This window comes from Mytilus galloprovincialis, chromosome 14, assembly GCF_965363235.1.
Source record: "Mytilus galloprovincialis chromosome 14, xbMytGall1.hap1.1, whole genome shotgun sequence".
In the NCBI taxonomy this organism is placed as follows: Eukaryota; Metazoa; Mollusca; class Bivalvia; order Mytilida; family Mytilidae; genus Mytilus; species Mytilus galloprovincialis.
Genome location: NC_134851.1, coordinates 8,168,187 through 8,189,748, shown reverse-complemented (window position 1 = coordinate 8,189,748; position 21,562 = coordinate 8,168,187). Strand labels below are relative to the sequence as shown.

Below are 21,562 nucleotides of genomic sequence, written 5' to 3'. Positions count from 1 at the left end.
AAGAAATATGGCAAGTATATTCACTTGTTGCAATGATTGATAGCATTTAATTTCTTGATATTTTTGTTTACTTCCACTTTTCAATTTGCCTTTGTGCTTGGTATTTGCATTATACTTGTCTAAACGTAAGTAAGCTAGTGTATAAAATTACTAATACTCAGTTGCAACTTAGAGGCTCATTTTTTTCATTATTTGATTCGAAACTTATGAATATTTATTATACTTTTTTACAAATCGTTCTGTCCATAGAACTATCGAGCTTTTAATAGAGTCGTCTTCGTTAAAATGAGAACGATTAATCCCATTAAAAGCACGAATTAACAATAATAATATATAATATCTGCCGATTGATTTTAGAAAAAGTTTTCTCAAAAGATTTGCATAAAATGTGGATTGTTCCCCTGAAAGCACTGAAGTTTCAACACCGCTATTGATTGTTTCACATGTTTGAAATACATGGTATTTTTGTTTGTATATATCCTGAAGTGAATTAGATGAATTGTACTTTTGTTAGGTAAGGAAATACGATGGATACCAGTGAAACATCAAATATCATCATTCACAACACGTTACAGGATTCTACCATACACTAGATATGGTATCAAGTAATCCATGAGTAGGTTTCAAGTTTTAATAATTTTAATATATAATTAATACTATTCGTGTATAGGACATTTTTCCACATTCTTTTTCCTACTTTAATTTTCATGACTTAAGCTTAATCGTCAACTCTAAAGTTAAAAATTAAAGACGAAGGTAACTAATTTCTACAATATAAAACTTTAAATTTGTACAAATATTGTTTCTTCGGCAATCCTTCTCATCAATGCTGAGACATCTACATGTTATCTGTAAAAGTTAAGTTATCTCGGATTTAACTTTGTGAAAAGTAAAATAACAAAAAAAATCTTAATTCATAGGAATATTGAAAACGGAAAGTTTCTAATCATTATGCAAAATAAACAGCTCAAATACATCAAACCAATAGACAACAACTGTCATACTGCTGACTTTATACAGGCATTTTTTAAGTTAAAAATAGTGCTTTATAGCTAGCTAAACCTCTCATTGATATGATAAACGCATCAAATTCTTTCATAATGACAACGATGCGTAACCAAACAAACTAGACATAATAGGTAGAAATCGCAACGGAAAAAAAGAACAGTCAACATTTTTTTTTATAATCTTTATCACTTTATAAAACGAACCAATATGTGACGTGCGATTCATATTACTGTTATCAAATTCGTTTTCGCATTTTGTGTCTTTGCTGATTTCGCAGCAGTGTATGAGCTTTCAATGATGAACAGTTACTCTCCTCGATGCGGAAAATCACACGATAACCTTTAATTGTGCACGTATTTGTGTTAAAATGTTTCTTTTTTTTTAATTAATTAAGTCCTTTCAATTACAATAATACCAGTTCTCAATATTGTTATATATTTACACAGTAAACAGATTCACATTTATTTGAATATCTTAAAAAGCTTTAAAAACATATTTAATTGACAACGATGTGTGAACAAACCAAACAGGCAAAATAGGTAAATATGTCAAAAGTTGAGGAACAGCAGTCAACTTTGCTTTCTTATCTCTATCAATAACTAAAAAACAGATGTATTTGTAATAAATTATGTTAATACCGAAGCCCTGACTTCTACGTTATTCTTTTTTTACGGTATTGTAAGTAACAATGTTTATTGAATCATAGGCTGCAATTTGTATGACACATTACAAAGGATCTGCTTACCCTTCCGGAGCACCTGAAATCACCCTTGGTTTTTGGTGGGGTTTGTGTTGCTTGATCTTTAGTTTTCTATTTTGTTTCATGTGTATAATTGTTTTCCTGTTTGTCGTTTTCATTTTTACATGGCATACACGGCGTTGTCGGTGTATTTTCAATTTATGAGTTTGACTGTCCCTCTGGTAACTTTTGCCCCTCTTTAATTTTACACCCTTCATTTCCTTGATAGATCTGATGATTTCAAATTATTGTTTTAAAGCAACGGTGAGTGCTGTCAATATACTTTCGATGACGTTGCGTACAAAAAAAAAAGAAAATTTATAGAAAAAGATAGCGTCCCTTGTGTTTTACTTTTCTAATGCGAGAAACCATTTTCAAGGTCATAGAATGAATAACGTATTGTAGAATCAAAATATGGGAATCTAATTAATTCGCCACCAAACAGAAATGATGATAACTACGCACATTCGAAGATTATTGTGTTGTGTGACCAATCGTTGAATATTTTCTTTATTATATTTCTTCATTTCATCTTAGGAATGACTGTAATATGTTGTCTGTCTTTGAATAATTAACATCATAAATGAGGTGCACATGTTATTTCGAATAGACAGAAAAAAATATTGCAGTCATTTCGTGTAATATAATTTTAAATTCTATTTAAAACTAGAGTCAATCATAAAAAAAACGTTGATGACTTCAAGGTCACATGGCCAAGTCATATTTATGAGCTGATAAACAAAACAAAGTCAGCCAATCAGAAGATGAATTACATTCAAAATAAAATTATTATTGTATAAATCTCTTCTATATACTCATAAGTAATTGAAAGATATCATTATATTACAGGGTAGGATTTAAGGAATTATTGGGTCAGTGGGAAAAGCAGTACGGATGGTGTATTTAGATGGATTGATGGAACAGATATGCTAATGATACAACCTTGGACTGCGTAGGGATACACACATGGGGACTCGCTTTTGAATAGTATGTACTTGATTGTGATGTTCAAAAGGGAATGTTTTTTATGGGGAAAAGTTTTATAATAATTTGCCATTGCAGAATCTTATGAATTGTTTGTAATTTTATTTGTTTGTCTCACTTACTGACGCAAGTTTTACGTTTTAGGTTGTAATCGAACTGTACGGAACATTGTTTGTCAAACTTTATGACACAAGTGTCACGTCTCATGTTGAAATCGTACTGTACAGAACATTGTTTGTCTAAATATCGGACACTAGTGCCACGTGTCAGGTTATACTCGAAATGTGTAGAACATTGCTTGTCAAACTAACTGACAATAGTGTCACGTCTCAGGTACTAACTGACGTTAGTGTCAAGTGTCAGTTTATAATCGTACTGTATGGAACATAGTTTGTCTAACTCACTGACACAAGTTTTTGACAGGTTGTAATTGTACTGTATAGAACATTGTTGGTTTATTTAACTGACACTACTGTCATGTCTAAGGGTGTATTCGTACTATATGAAACATAGTTTGTCTAACTAACTGACGCTAGTGACATATATCAGGGTTTAATCGTACTGTATATATCATTGTTGGTTTATTTAACTGACACTACTGTCACGTCTAAGGGTGTATTTGTACTGTATAGAACATTGTTGGTCTAACTAACTGACACTAGTGTCACGTCTCAGGTTGTAACCGTACAATATCGAACATTGTTGATTTATTTTACTAACACTACTGTCACGTCTAAGGGTTTATTCGTAATGTATAGAACATTATTGGTCTTACTAACAGACGCTAGTGTCACGTCTGTGGTTGTAATTGTAGTGCATAGAACATTGTTGGTTTATTTAACTGACACTAGTGTCATGTCTTTGATTGTTATTGTACTGCATAGAACATTGTTGGTATCTCTAACTGACACTAGTGTCATGTCTTTGGTTGTAATCGTACTGTATAGAACAGTGTTGGTTTATCTAACTGACACTAGCATCACGTCTCAGGGATAATAGTACTGCATATAATACTGTTTGTCTAACTAAATGACGCTAGTGTCACGTCTCAGGATGCATTCGTACTGTATAGAACATAGTTTGTCCAACTGAGTGACACTATTGTGACGTCTCATGTTGTAATCGTACTGTATACAACATTGTTGCTCTAACTAACAGACGCTAGTGTCAGATCTCATGTTGTTATCGTACACTTTTGTGGTGTATCTAACTGACACTACGTTCACGTCTCAGGGTGTTATCGTACTGTATATAACATTGTTAGTCAATATAACTGACGCTAGTGTCACGTGTCAGGTTGTAATCGTACTGTATACAACATTGTTGGTCTTTCTAAATGACGCTAGTGTTGCGTGCACTACAAAAGTTAGGCATGTAAAATAATTGAAAATTTGGGTATATAAATATTTTTACAAATGCAAATATGGCCATGAAATCTAAAGTATTAATAATTCAAATGTTGGTATGTTGATATTTATAAAACAATTTTAATGTGAAATTTTAAATAATTACAAATTTAGATCCCTAAATCTGATGAATAATTACTTAATATTTAAAACCAATCATACTGTAGACATATTCTTATTCTACATTCATAATATTCAATGTTTATATGGTAAATAATTATTGTACGAAAATATGGTGTATATAAATAGCAAAGTATGATGGTATCCTAATTCTTCCAAGAATTTGCATATTCTTACTATACAAAGCCTTCATTTAACAGAAGAAATTTTATGTAATGTCATCTCTTGGAATATATATTTAGTATTACACATGGACAGGATGTTCCCTATAAAATTAAGATATTCCAGACCCTATACCTGTAATCAGCCATACAATTATTAGTTGACCGACCGTGCCACTACAATATAAAAAGTTTGTTGGTATATGAAAAAGAACATCATCATTTTACTGAAAAACAAATAAATCATAATAGATTGTGTTCATCAAAATTTTGAAGTCTATTATTTTAACATAAAACAAATTGAATAGTTCCCAAAGATTAAAAGAAAATTAATTTCTTCTCTAGGAATAATAATAAAAAAAAATTATGATGGGTCCTAACAATGATTTCTATAGAAATCATTTGTCTTGTGAAATGGATCTCAAACAGACATGCATAATATATATCTAACATTTGTTTTTTTTTCATGGGGAGTAAACACAAATTCAATTTGAATGAAAACAGTTGTTGCTTGATCTAAAAAAATGAATCACGTTTCGGAATCAAGATGCGAACGAATTCTTTGACCTAAACGAGAGCCCCCACCCCTTTTGTTTAGCCACCCAAACGCAAAAGATGAATGGTGGGGTCCAAAAAAGACACATGGTCACATTTTAAAACTGCATACAAGACACCTATTTCAGTAAAGCAAATTTGACTGGCAGGTTTTAGAACGGTAAAAATCTAAAAACAGTTTGTCAGTCACTTTGACATATATACCAAGTGAAGACAATTAATTCAACGTTTAATAAAATCAATCAAAATTAAAATACATGGGAGATAATTCAGGGTGTTCCAACTTAGTTGCATGCACCAAAATGGTATCTTACTATACATGATTAATCCTTGATTCTTAAGTCTGTTCACATTTCAGGCGAAATTTACACTGTTGAGATAGTGTCAAGACATGTTTAAGACTGTCAAGGTATATATTTAGACAGCTTTTAGACTGTCAAGAATGTGTCAAGACATATTCAGACAATATTTAGAATGTCAAGAATATGTCAAGACTGATCGAGACAAATTTAAGACAATCAAGAATTGGTCGAGACTAATCCAGACTCTTATCAGATTATACAGGAAGTGTCGAGAAATACCCATACTGTCAAGACACTTGTCAAGAAAAATCTAGAACCTTATTAGACAAATTCATACTATGTCAAGAATTTTTGAAAATTATTCAGACAAATTAAGAATGTCGAGCAAAAATTTATGCAAATTCAGACAAAAACTGGTCTTTTCAGACTTTGTGATTGTTATAGTAGTGTCAGGCTGTAATCGTACGGTATAGAACATTTCTTATCACTCTACTATGGAACGCCAACACTGTCTTGTTATGACCATTTACATTATATGATGTGCATTTACGTTTATATGATGTGCATTTACCTTTATATGCTGTGCTTTTGTCATTATATGATGTGCAAACACCTGTTTATGTTGTGCAAATATCCTTATATGGTGTGCAAATATCCTTATATGATGTGCAAATATCCTTATATGGTGTGCAAATATCCTTATATGATGTGCAAACATCATTATATTATGTGCAAACATACTTATATGATGTGCATATATACTTATATGATATGCAAATATACTTATATGATGTGCAAATATCCTTATATGATGTGCAAACATCATTATATTATGTGCAAATATACTTATATGATGTGCAAACATTCTTATATGATGTGCAAATGTACTTATATTATGTTGAAAGATCCTTATATGCTGTGCACATATATTTATATGCTGTGCACATATATTTATATGCTGTGCAAATATACTTGTATGGTGTGTACATATCCTTATATTACGTGCAAACATCTTTATATGATGTGGTTGTGTCATTATATTATGTGCTTGTGTCATTATATTATGTGCTTGTAATCTTATATTATGTGGTTCGGTTTACTTCATTATATGATGTCGAAACGTCATTATATGATGTGCTTTCATCGTCGTTATGGTCAATGAACATGATTACGATTAGAATGATTACTGTCTACGTCATAACTGATTCCGATCTGCTTCTGTAAACTATTAACCATACCTGCCAACTTTTGAAAATGGCCATGGGGGTTTTTGTGCGCGGCACCATTTTTGAGGGTAGAATTTTTCGCGGCATTTTTTCGTGTGATGATTTGGCTCCTAAAAGTGTCTGACATACTTCTTTTTTGGGGGGTGATAGTTGAAGATGCTATTATAACCTATCTTTTTTTAAATTGTTTGATTGTTGTATTCTTTTTGTTGAGATAAACACCAGAAAGATGACTTTATGTTTGTCTGATACATTGTCAAGAAATAAAAAAAAGTAATAATTTTAATAATTTAATAACAAAAAAACCAACAATATATGAGGGTCTGGAAATGGGGGGGGGGGGGGTCTGTTGTTCTGTAAACATTTAATTTTCACCCCTTTTTTCTCTAATCTTCAAAAAATTAACCTCTTTTTTTTCTAATCTTCAAAACATTTGACCACGCATTTCTCCAATTTTCATTTTTTTTTTGACGGTTATTCCCTTATCTTCATTTTTTAAGGGCATTATATTCTTTAATCATTTAACCCCATCCAAACCCTCATATATTATATAGATCAATATCACAAGTACTAGAATGTTTGGAGACATCATTAAGGCCACCGTGGTCAACTTTAAAGTCTCTGTTGCAAACTTTACAAAAGGCATGTGACAATCCTAACGTTGATTTAGACAACCAGCCCCTGTACTTGACATCATTCTCCCATTTCTCTAAGTATTTGCACGAAGCAACACGCTTTTTTTTTCTTAGGCGGTGACAGAACTATTTTGCAAGTGATAACTCGCCCATCATGATTCCAATGTTTATAAATTTAACACCCAAGCTAAAAAAAACAACTCAAAATTTCGATTCTTTGATTGTTTACTATGCCGACATTAATCAACTGGTGAATGCGTGATCACTAAATTTTGATTGGATGAAATTTGTCAGACACGATTTGTCTTCCTTGGGAAAACTTTCAAAAGTTCAAAATCGGGAACAAAAATATTTTTCGTGTAAATTTTACTAAAATCGTGTTTTTTGGATATTTTCACGATCACGATCGTGTAATCTTATCGGGACAGAGGGTCAAAATCGTGTAGTACACGCCTAAATCGTGAAAGTTGGCAGGTATGATTAACCCGGTGTCATATGGTATTTTGAACCCCCTAAAAAGTGAACCCGGGTTCAAAATACCATGCGGTAAAATGACCCCGGGGTCATTTTTCACATATGGTATTTTGAACCCCCCTGCGGTATATTGAACCCCCCTGCGGTATATTGAACCCCCCTGCGGTATATTGAACCCCCCTGTTTTTGATAAATAGTATTGCAGATAATATAATTTACAATTTATTGGCTATCATTTTTTTTAATTTGTGGTTTTAAGTAGGGGGTTCAATATACCGCAGGGGGGTCAAAATACCATGTCTAAGTCAAATTTTCAAAATATCTTTTCCAGTATATTAAATACATATAAACTACTTATTGGAGTAATATAACTATGTTAAGGATTTAGAAAAGCTTGAATTTTTGAAATTCAAGGTCTATAGTAGGGGGTTCAATATACTGCAGGGGGGTCAAAATACCATGGCTAAGTAAAATTTTCAAAATATCTTTTCAAGTATATTAAATACATACAAACTACTTATTGGAGTATTATAACTATGTAAAGGAGTTAGAATAGCTTGCATTTTTGAAATTCAAGGTCTATAGTAGGGGGTTCAATATACCGCAGGGGGGTCAAAATACCATGGCTAAGTAAAATTTTCAAAATATCTTTTTCAGTATATTAAATACATACAAACTACTTATTGGAGTATTATAAATATGTTAAGGAGTTAGAATAGCTTGAATTTTTGAAATTCAAGGTCTATAGTACTAAGGGGGTTCAATATACCGCAGGGGGGTCAAAATACCATGGCTAAGTAAAATTTTCAAAAAATCTTTTCCAGTATATCAAATACATACAAACTACTTATTGGAGTATTATAACTATGTTAAGGAGTTAGAATAGCTTGAATTTTTGAAATTCAAGGTCTATAGTAGGGGGTTCAATATACTGCAGGGGGGGTCAAAATACCAAGGCTAAGCAAAATTTTCAAAATATCTTTTCCAGTATGTTTAACACATACAAACCACTTATTGGAGTATTATAACTATGTTAAGGATTTAGAATAGCTTGAATTTTTGAAATAAAAGGTCGATAGTAGGGGGTTCAATATACCGCAGGGGGGTCAAAATACCATGTCTAAGTAAAATTTTCAAAATATCTTTTCCAGTATATTAAATACATATAAACTACTTATTGGAGTAATATAACTATGTTAAGGATTTAGAAAAGCTTGAATTTTTGAAATTCAAGGTCTATAGTAGGGGGTTCAATATACTGCAGGGGGGTCAAAATACCATGGCTAAGTAAAATTTTCAAAATATCTTTTCCAGTATATTAAATACATACAAACTACTTATTGGAGTATTATAACTATGTTAAGGAGTTAGAATAGCTTGAATTTTTGAAATTCAAGGTCTATAGTAGGGGGTTCAATATACCGCAGGGGGGTCAAAATACCATGGCTAAGTAAAATTTTCAAAATATCTTTTCCAGTATATTAAATACATACAAACTACTTATTGGAGTATTATAACTATGTTAAGGAGTTAGAATAGCTTGAATTTTTGAAATTCAAGGTCTATAGTAGGGGGTTCAATATACCGCAGGGGGTTCAATATACCGCAGGGGGTTCAAAATACCATGGCTAAGTAAAATTTTCAAAATATCTTTTTTAGTATATTAAATATATACAAACTACTTACTGGAGTAATATAACTATGTTAAGGATTTAGAATAGCTTGAATTTTTGAAATTCACGGTCTATAGTAGGGTGTTCAATATACCGCAAGGGGTTCAATATACCATGGCTGAGTAAAATTTTCAAAATATCTTTTCCAGTATATCAAATACATCATGTACATACAAACTACTTATTGGAGTATTATAACTATGTTAAGGAGTTAGAATAGCTTGAATTTTTGAAATTCAAAATCTATAGTAGGGGTTTCAAAATACCGCAGGGGGGTCAAAATACAATGGCTAAGTAAAATTTTCAAAATATCTTTTCTAGTATATTAAATACATACAAACTACTTACTGGAGTATTGTGACTATGTTAAGGAGTAGGAATAGCTTGAAATTTTGAAATTCAAGGTCTATAGTAGGGGGTTCAATATACCGCAGGGGGGTCAAAATACCATGGCTAAGTAAAATTTTCAAAATATCTTTTCCAGTATATTAAATACATACAAACTACTTATTGGAGTATTATAACTATGTTAAGGAGTTAGAATAGCTTGGATTTTTGAAATTCAAGGTCTATAGTAGGGGGTTCAATATACCGCCGGGGGGTCAAAATACCATGGCTAAGTAAAATTTTCAAAATATCTTTTTCAGTATATTAAATACATACAAACTACTTACTTGAGTATTATAACTATGTTAAGGAGTTAGAATAGCTTGAATTTTTGAAATTCAAGGTCTATAGTAGGGGGTTCAATATACCGCAGGGGGGTCAAAATACCATGGCTAAGTAAAATTTTCAAAATATCTTTTCCAGTATATTAAATACATACAAACTACTTATTGGAGTATTATAACTATGTTAAGGAGTTAGAATAGCTTGAATTTTTGAAATTCAAGGTCTATAGTAGGGGTTCAATATACCGCAGGGGGGTCAAAATACCATGGCTAAGTAAAATTTTCAAAATATCTTTTCCAGTATATTAAATACATACAAACTACTTATTGGAGTATTATAACTATGTTAAGGAGTTAGAATAGCTTGAATTTTTGAAATTCAAGGTCTATAGTAGGGGGTTCAATATACCGCAGGGGGTTCAAAATACCATGGCTAAGTAAAATTTTCAAAATATCTTTTTTAGTATATTAAATATAAACAAACTACTTACTGGAGTAATATAACTATGTTAAGGATTTAGAATAGTTTGAATTTTTGAAATTCACGGTCTATAGTAGGGGATTCAATATACCGCAAGGGGTTCAAAATACCATGGCTGAGTAAAATTTTCAAAATATCTTTTCCAGTATATCAAATACATCATGTACATACAAACTACTTATTGGAGTATTATAACTATGTTAAGGAGTTAGAATAGCTTGAATTTTTGAAATTCAAGATCTATAGTAGGGGTTTCAATATACCGCAGGGGGGTTAAAATACCACTGCTAAGTAAAATTTTCAAAATATCTTTTCTAGTATATTAAATACATACAAACTACTTACTGGAGTATTGTAACTATGTTAAGGAGTAGGAATAGCTTGAATTTTTGAAATTCAAGGTCTATAGTAGGGGGTTGAATGTATCGCAGGGGGGTCAAAATACCATGGCTAAGTAAAATTTTCAAAATATCTTTTCCAGTATATCAAATACATACAAACTTCTTATTGGAGTATTATAACTATGTTAAGGAGTTAGAATAGCTTGAATTTTTGAAATTCAAGGTCTATAGTAGGGGTTTCAATATACCGCAGGGGGGTCAAAATACCATGGCTAAGTAAAATTTTCAAAATATCTTTTCCAGTATATCAAATACATCACGTACATACAAACTACTTATTGGAGTATTATAACTATGTTAAGGAGTTAGAATAGCTTGAATTTTTGAAATTCAAGGTCTATAGTAGGGGTTTCAATATACCGCAGAGGGGTCAAAATACCATGGCTAAGTAAAATTTTCAAAATATCTTTTTCAGTATATTAAATACATACAAACTACTTACTGGAGTATTGTAACTATGTTAAGGAGTTAGAATAGCTTAAATTTTTGAAATTCAAGGTCTATAGTAGGGGGTTCAATATACCGCAGGGGGGTCAAAATACCATGGCTAAGTAAAATTTTCAAAATATCTTTTTCAGTATATTAAATACATACAAACTACTAACTGGAGTGTTGTAACTATGTTAAGGAGTTAGAATAGCTTAAATTTTTGAAATTCAAGGTCTATAGTAGGGGGTTCAATATACCGCCGGGGGGTCAAAATACCATGGCTAAGTAAATTTTTCAAAATATCTTTTCCAGTATATTAAATATATACAAACTACTTACTGGAGTAATATAACTATGTTAAGGATTTAGAATAGTTTGAATTTTTGAAATTCACGGTCTATAGTAGGGGGTTCAATATACCGCAAGGGGTTCAAAATACCATGGCTGAGTAAAATTTTCAAAAAATCTTTTCAAGTATATCAAATACATCATGTACATACAAACTACTTATTGGAGTATTATAACTATGTTAAGGAGTTAGAATAGCTTGAATTTTTGAAATTCAAGATCTATAGTAGGGGTTTCAATATACCGCAGGGGGGTTAAAATACCACGGCTAAGTAAAATTTTCAAAATATCTTTTCTAGTATATTAAATACATACAAACTACTTACTGGAGTATTGTAACTATGTTAAGGAGTAGGAATAGCTTGAATTTTTGAAATTCAAGGTCTATAGTAGGGGGTTGAATGTATCGCAGGGGGGTCAAAATACCATGGCTAAGTAAAATTTTCAAAATATCTTTTCCAGTATATCAAATACATACAAACTTCTTATTGGAGTATTATAACTATGTTAAGGAGTTAGAATAGCTTGAATTTTTGAAATTCAAGGTCTATAGTAGGGGGTTCAATATACCGCAGGGGGGTCAAAATACCATGGCTAAGTAAAATTTTCAAAATATCTTTTTCAGTATATTAAATACATACAAACTACTTACTGGAGTATTGTAACTATGTTAAGGAGTAGGAATAGCTTGAATTTTTGAAATTCAAGGTCTATAGTAGGGGGTTGAATGTATCGCAGGGGGGTCAAAATACCATGGCTAAGTAAAATTTTCAAAATATCTTTTCCAGTATATCAAATACATCACGTACATACAAACTACTTATTGGAGTATTATTACTATGTTAAGGAGTTAGAATAGCTTGAATTTTTGAAATTCAAGGTCTATAGTAGGGGTTTCAATATACCGCAGGGGGGTCAAAATACCATGGCTAAGTAAAATTTTCAAAATATCTTTTTCAGTATATTAAATATATACAAACTACTTACTGGAGTATTGTAACTATGTTAAGGAGTTAGAATAGCTTAAATTTTTGAAAATTCAAGCTATTCTAACTCCTTAACATATTGGAGTATTATAACTGTGTTAAGAAGTTAGAATAGCTTAAATTTTTGAAATTCAAGGTCTATAGTAGGGGGTTCAATATACGAGGTGTTGAATTCATAGGTTACAAGACAAGTGAGGGATATGGGGCAAAATAGTGTACACTGTATTAAACAAAAATATTCACAAGTAGTCTGGACATCCGATAAATATTCCTCAATCAAACATACCTTCATCCCTATATTTTGTTTAACTTTCCGACTAGATAGGTGTAATTTGATATTGGACCACATGCAGACATTAATTTGGGTATGAGTTGATACTTAATGTTACGATTACTGTCAGGGTATACTCATTGTATAGTTTCGAGGTTTGCATAAACAGATTTAAACTTTGAGTCTTTCCTTTAAAAATGTTACGGACGCCATCACGACTTTTTGGACCGTTATGTGTAATATCTGTCACTGATGACGACGAATATCTTTCACTTGTCAACATGAACAACACAAACAACCGGTCCTATTCCACGAGTACTACCTAACTTAAAAAAATATCTTTTACAGGCGTTGCATACACTTACTTAAAATAACTAGCCAATTCGGGTTAAAATGCCGAAAAAGTGTATGCAAAATTAAAAACAAAATCCGCAGATTGACTGATAATTGTCAGTTATTTCATACAATATGCTATCATAGATATCTAGCAATAATATGTTGCTAATTCCTTGGAGTTCTGTATTTTATTGATTTTACTTTTTTGCTTGGACACGGGCTTTTCAACCTTCAGTTTATTCGTCAAATATCTGCGATGAAAGTTATATTTCTTCATTTGAACTATGAAGTTAAGTATGTTCAATTTTCCTTTTCTTGAGAATAGACGCATTTAATTACTATTCGAACGTATACGGTGTTACAAGATTGTCAAAATTTGGATTATATTGTGATTGTACATTTTGACGTCCAGCATTACAGAAGAGGCAAATATTACCAAAATACACCTACGGTGCAGTCAAAATACTGTTGGTTATGTCATATCAAACATTGACATATGATTGGTGAAATCAATGTGAGTAATCATCCACTTAACGTTTTCTGTAAAGTTATATTAATCCCACCGTCGATTAGCGACCTTACGATATCAGTTCGCTCGTTCAATGCAGCCAATTGAAGTGCAGTACTACCATTCTGTACAAAGAAACACTAATCAGTGTTAACATAACATTTAATAATGAAGAACACAGCTGATATATAACCTTACGCATGACTACATAGTGTTGCGTTTATCGTAGCATGTCGACCATGTAGCCGATGTAATAGTCAAATAACTACATCGGAAAATTAATGCTATCAATTTTTCACTTGCTATTAATAATAAGGTGACAATTTGTGATCAATGTTCAAATTTCGTTCATCGATTGACATTAATTAAGGCAAGAAACATGAACGGAGTATCTTAAAACCAAAACGTTATTCATCACCACTTCCCCAAAAAGAAAGAAGATGTAATATGAATAACCTTAAATGCCCCAAGAAATGTGTCAATATCAAATTACAGATTGAGGATGCAACAGGAGCATATAATCTAGACATTTAAGTAATACAAGTCAGTGTTACCAATATAAAAAGTATATACAAATTTAACAATATCAAACCAAAACCGAATTCTTACTTCAAAAAGCAAGTCCAATCAATTATTCTGCAAAGTTTGGATAGTACATAAAGACAGTAATTATACCTCATGTTCAGCATTTTAATTATTTGTGTCAAAAATAGAAAGAAAAGGAATCAATGATATGCTTGAATTTCGGTACATTACCTTAAATGAGGTATTGATATCATAACGGACAAAACAAGTGAGGAATATGGGGCAAAACAGTGGTTTGTGTAGACAAGAAAAATCTGAACAAATAGTCTGGACATCCGATAAATAGCCTTTATCTGGCATAACTGCATCCTTATTTTTTTTAAAATATCCGAATATATCGGTGTAATTTAATATTAGACCACATAAAGAAATTAATTTGGGTATGGTTACTTTATGTTACGATTACTGTCAGTGTATACTCTTGGTATAGTTTCGAGGTTGGCATAAACAAATGTACAATTGAAGTCTTTCCTTTAAAAATGTAACAGACGCCATCACGACTTTTTGGACCGTTAAGGGTAATTTCTGTCACTGATGACGATAAATATCTTTCACTTGTCAACATGAAAAACACAAACAATCCGTCCAATTCCCGCCGAAAACTACCAACCTAAGAAAAACTTATCTGTTACAGAAGTTGCATACAATAACTTAAAATACCTAGCTATGTAATTTATAGTCAAAAATAAAAAAAATCCACAAATTGACTGATATTTTTTAGTTATTTCATAAAATATGCTATCATAGATATCTCGGAGAAATCCCTATGTTCATGATTACTCGAAATTAGGTATATTTATGATTTTATATTTTGCAAGTACACAATGTTTTTAAACCTTCAGTTTATTCGTCAAATATCTGCGAAGGAAGTTAAATATCTTCATTTGAACTATGAAGTTAAGTATGTTAAATTTTCTTTTGATGATAATAACGCAATCAATTCTTATTCGAACTAATGCGGTTTTACAAGACTGTCAAAGTTTGTATTATATTGTGCTTGTAAATTTTAAAGTCAAACTCTACTGAAGAGACCATAATTTCCGTAATGGGCATTAAGTGCAATCAAATTAGTATTGGTCATGTCATATCAAACAATGACATATGATTGGTGAAAGCAATGTGAATAATCATCCACTTACCTCATTCTGTAAATTTATATTAATACCACGGTCTATTAACAATATAACGATTTCAGTTGTCTCGTTCAATGCAGCAAGGTGAAGTGCAGTTCTACCATCCTGTACAAAGAAATACTAAGAGGTGTTAAGAGCCAATCTGCCAGAAAACCATGCAAAACCGTCCGAATGCCAATTTTGCCAAATGAGTTCATACTTGGCACATTGGTGCACCTTATTGATGTAATTAACCACACAAATTTTTTTTGGGAAATTTTGAACCGATCTTGATTTTTTTTAGGCGCCATCTTTAAACAGCTGAAATTGCTCGAAAACGTCACAAATAAGCCTTTTTTGGCATATTTTGATGGTTTAAATAAAAAAAACATGGCAATATCTATAATTTTTTGATAGTTGTTCCTAGTAATAAATTACTTTAAGTGTAAGAATGCATAAAAATAACAATGCTGTCTATAAAGTGTATGTATAATCTAACCATTTCAATATGTTCTATTTAGCTTCAAGTCCAAAATGGCTGATTTTGGTCATCTTTAAGAGCCAAAATACTCCAAGACCCGTTTATTATTGTAAAACAACATATCTACTTGCAAAGTATAACTATATATACTCAATCAAAAAAAATATTAAGCTCGGCAAATAATGTTGGTGTCTAGTATATGCCACAACAAAATGGGGTAGCCTGCATATTCAAATTTTCTCAATTTTGCCGTCTAATTTTTAAAATCTGACATATTATAAGATCTGGATTTATAAATAAGTATAACAACAAAAGGAAAAGATTAATTAATGTTTCATTTAATACATTAAGAAAAAATCATATACAAATACAATTTATTCATTACAAATCTAGAGGCTCCCAGCAGCCGAAATAGCTTGAATTGACAAATTGTGCACCTCAAAACGACATAAGAAACACATAATTCATTAGCAATAAATTTAAAACAATTCAGAATAAGTTCAGACTGTAAAAATAAGTTTTTCTGACCACTTTTGCAATATTTTCTTATATCATATTGATATAGCTGTCAGATATTAGCAGAAAACTCTGAAAATTTGTAAAGGAGAAGGTCCGGTATGGACTCATTTTGGCCTCAAATCTCAGTTTCATCTGACGAAAGATTTTGACCACTTTTTAAACACTTAAGTGTCTTTTTCACTTGATTCAATTAGTAAATGTGAAAGATTTTAACTGATTTAGTCATTTAAGACAATCAGATTCATGCTCAAATATGCAAAATCTCTCAAATATGCCAAAAAACGTCACTTTTTAGATGGTTTTTGTCAAAAATGAAAGTGGTCGCATCTGTGTTCCTCCACAACCTTTATATATGTTATGTATTATCATAAAATACAACTTACATTTCAATATTAAGAATGAACACGAATGTGGCCACTTTCGTTTAACACGGAAACCGTCTAAAATTTAACTAAAATGATAGAATATTGAAGATTTCAGTAATTTAGCATGACTTAATGGTGCTACAACCCGATATATGTCAATTGTATTGTCAAAAACAGCCCATTTTTATGTAGCAGAAGCATTCAACCGTCCAATAAATAACTTAAAGTTTACATTTTAACAATTTTGTAAAACTGTTATATTTTGGGGCCAAAAAGGGGTCATACCTACTCCTTTACACACTTCAGGGACAATAGCTCATAGATGTTACGTCCCAATTTTACAGAAAAATTTTGGGTAGTAAAAGATCTTGACATTTTGATAGTTTTACAATATATATATATGCTGCAGTGCAGGCGATTTGGTGTCACGATATCACAGTAGCATTGGTTCGAATCCCGGCGAGGGAAGAACCAAAAATTTGCGAAAGCAAATTTACAGATCTAACATTGTTGGGTTGATGTTAAGACGAGTTGTATATATATACATATATGTATGATACTTCTTCTAAAGTTTTTAAAATAATGGTTTAAAAGAGAAAACTGTAAACAGTTGCAATATAGAGATGATTTTAACAGACACTAAGAGATGGACTTTTTTATGGCCCTTTGAGCCTAGTATGCTAACAAGGTAATATTTGCCAGGTACCTATATATCTTTGTTGCTGCAATGTGGTCAATAAAAACATGAAAATCATAAATGCATCTACTGTAATGTAGTCAATACAAAAATGATAAGCATAAATGTATCTTAAACTAGATGTGTGAAAGCAACACGAAAGGCTACGTCTCAAAAATTTGAAAATCTGCAATTTCAATAACACATGTGGATACAAACATGATGGTTGTCTCACATATAAAACAATCAGCTCTAAATCTGGAGGCATATACAAAAATGTCCATATAAATGTGAATTTTGAACAATTTTCAAAGTTTAAAACCCTTAATTCTGGGAAAAAATACACAGCGGAACGAAACTTAAACTTGATATGTAACTCATCATGGTTAGCTCACATACCAAAAATCAGCCCAATATCTGAAATCATTTTAATAGAAGAAAGGTCCATATAACTTTGATTTTCCAAAATTTTTCAAAGTCCAAAGCCCGACATTACAGCAAATATTAGGGTAGCATGACGAAACTTTAACTTGATCTGTAACTCACATACCAAAAATCAGCCCAATATCTGAAAGCTTTTAGGAAAAAAGTGCATATAACTGTGATTTTCAACAATTTATCAAAGTCCATAGCGGGTAATTTCAACAGAAATTAGGGGAGTGGAACAAAACTAATACTTGATCTGTAACTCATCATAGTAAACTTACATACCAAAAATCAGGCCAATATCTATGGCGTTTAGAAAAAAACACTGTTTAATGGTTTGTTTCGGAATGACTGAATTATGGAATTACGGAAAATCGGTATTTTAGTACAAGGGTAAAACTTAAGGCACCGACTACTTTGTTACTGGCCATAAAAATCCCATAACTAGACGAAAAACAAATAACTTCAGTTTATATTAACTAGTGCCAAATTTTCAAAGAATTTTGAATGAAATTGAATAGCTGTTTAGATTACTGTCATGACTGTACCTCTACATGACATCCTGAGAAATAACAAAATTAAAACAAGTCATATGAATCTTCAAATTTCAATAAAGTTAAATGTTTTTTTGATACTTGAACAGCAAGGTTTTACTATAAAAACAAGTGTACATTAACTTTCTTGTAAAAGAAAATCCATAACATAAAAATCTTCATTAATGATGAACTGTTATTTTTTGGAACATCATCCCATGGAAGATGTAAGTAGTGTTTTAAAGATGCAAAGTTTCTGTTACTTGTTTGGTTGGTTGAAATTGTTTCTGTCAGAAGCATTATCAGTCTTCCAATCTGATGTTGACTGCTGTAAAGTTCAGTTAGTTGTGAGTCTAAATCTGAAAATCACAAAACATACATGTACATATATAGATCAGGCTGTTAGCTTTCATATTTTTTCATTTTCCAATTTTTTGGCCTTTTATGGCTGAATAGATATGCAGTATTGGTCTTGTGCATTGTTGAAGGCCACATGGCATATGAAGACTTATAGCTTACATATAAGTTGTATATCATCTATTCTAATTGGCAATCATACCACTTTTTTTCATATTTTTCATTTACATGTTTACCACTGACAGGAAATAAAGATGACGACTTTTTTTTTTTGCCATCCTTAGTGGCCATCTTGAAAATGTAATAGTTGTTGAATGCAAAACATAGGACCGCCCTATATATGTACGAATGTACTACATGTATTCCTACTACAAATTGAATTAGTATAAAAGTGATTTTTCAATGGGAAAACCAAGTTAACAAAGACATGTTCAATAAAACTGATGTATAATTATTATAAAGGTGATGACGTATATACTTTGTATGTCATTATAACCATATTTTCCAAACAGTTAAATTAATATATAGGTTAATAATATCTTACCAGTATCTTGTTCTTTACATGTATTTAGTTTGACCTGGCTATTGTCACATTCACAAAAATCATCAGCATTGCCTGCATCTATTATCATGATAATAGTCCTACAAATGAAAAGTGTTAAACTATAAAATAATTCTTCAATTTTGTATCACAGGAATTGTAGGGTAGTGTAGCATCACTGTGCATGTTTTTTTTTTTGTTTCTTTTAAAAAGGGCTCTATAAATATAATGCATACATTTATACATACATGTACATCAATGTACATGTAAGGTCCCAAAAGTTTATAAAAGTTTGCAATGCTTTTGATATTTTAGTCGCCATGGCCTACATTCATTGACATTGTATAATAGATCATTAAACAAGATTATTCTTTAGATAAAGTTATCTAGTGTTTCATGTACAGAATGTTGTATGTAAAACATGTTTTGGAATGAGGCTTTACCACCAGGTAGAAGCTTTTTTAATAAACAAAGACCTGAACATGTACAACTTCCATTAAAAACTTAAAATTAAACTTAGGGTAAGAGAATAAAAACATATTGTCCTGCTTAATGTTGAACATTTGAAATACATTTTGATTACTATCATGCTTATCATGCTTATGGTCTATAAATTGTTTTTTAAGCAAAAAATTAATATACATGTACATGATGTATATTGTACCCTGGTTAATAGCTTAACAATTTAAATTCTGTCCTTAGCTGACAAGGATATTTTGACCATTCTAATCCTCCCCCTTTCTTTTTGGTAATTAAATGGTCCCAAGACTCACGCCATATATACATTTAATATATAACTGTTGCATGGGTTTATTAATGCGATTTTATAATTCAAGACTGAAATGTGATTTAAATTTTGAGATATTCAGAAATATCCTGTTTGATTCATATAAAAAATACTCAAAATGTGAGTTTTAATTAAATTGCAATTACACAAAAAAAAATGTTTTACATGATTACCCTTTCACATTCTAGCTATAATAAAAACATTACAATAATTTCTCAATTTACAGTATATTATTTGTTTGCACTTGGCTATGGGAAATAGATAAGATGTCCTAGAACAGGTCAGGTGTAAAAGAATATTCACATGCCCTTTCAACTCCCTCCGTTCTTTTTTCATCTGGCTATTGTATCAAATGTTGGTCTCCTAATTTCAGATTGACTATATAGTGGGTCTCATTAGGGGACTAGGATGAAATTTGAAAAAAATAGGCAGGACAGAAGTTTTGAGTAAAAAAAAAAGGCAGGATGAGACACTTGCAAAAAAATATGTCAGGACGACAATTTAGGTAAAAAAAGTCAAGAGAAACTAAACAAAAAAGAAGGCAGGACCAAACAGAGTGAAAAATAAAAAGGCAGCACAGAAATTACAGCTAAAAAAAAATGCAGGACAAACATTTTCATCCTAGCCCCCCCCCCCCCCCCCCCACATAAAAATCAAATGGAAGCTCCCTTAGGTGCATAGTATAAGCGGGATACTGGAATCTAACAAAACAATAAGCGGTGTTCCGGGATCAGAACCCCACACCCCCCCCCCCCCAATGAGATCCCCTTAAACGGCCTTTATACATGTATAAAGAACTAATAAAAATTGATTGTTAAGAAGTTGTACTACTACTTATGAAAATTGATTGTTAAGAGTTGTACAATGTACCTGATCCTAGTGGAATGACTCGTCCTGTATACACCCTGTCAGGAAATGATGAAGATCCTTGGTCAGCTTTCAAATTGGCTTTGCTGGAAGACGGTTGGACGGGATGTTGACATCTTGCTTGACTATGATGTCAATGAAATTATTCCATAAAAGTCCCTGTACTTCAAGCATATTCTAACATGTCTTAGTGCATTCAGAAATCTTAAATAGTTTGTAATATGTAGATGCATAATGCTGGGATAGCCCAAATAGTCCTCCTAGATTATTAAAGTTGCAAACTTCGCTGTAAACTTTGTCTGCCAAGTCCATCACTGGGAGCTGACATGTTGCCCAAGGGAGATAAGTCAATGGAAGAGCATAAAAGATGTACTCCCTGGTTTCAGCCAATTTATAGATTTTTGCACTTGCAGTACAAAAACGTCTTATTTAAATTTTTAGACACATTTATTTTACTTTTTTAATGATTTTATTAGCTATTTTATTACAATTGTATTTAGAATTAAATTAAAATCAAAATCAAAATGTTCCAATTTGGGACTAAAATCATCATTCTTCCAAGGCAAAAATTAACATGTAATAGTCATTTGCCAAGCTTA

At 31.5% G+C, this 21,562-nt stretch overlaps 1 long non-coding RNA gene across 1 annotated transcript; it reads right to left on the bottom strand.

The window, feature by feature from the left end:
- Positions 1-17,251: 17,251 nt before the first annotated feature.
- LOC143058595 (uncharacterized) lies at positions 17,252-21,130 on the bottom strand. The gene is made up of 3 exons (XR_012973142.1): positions 20,967-21,130; positions 19,313-19,410; positions 17,252-18,770 (listed from the first exon to the last, which is right to left on the bottom strand). It is a non-coding gene; the product is annotated as an uncharacterized LOC143058595 (long non-coding RNA).
- Between the last annotated feature and the right edge of the window lie 432 nt (positions 21,131-21,562).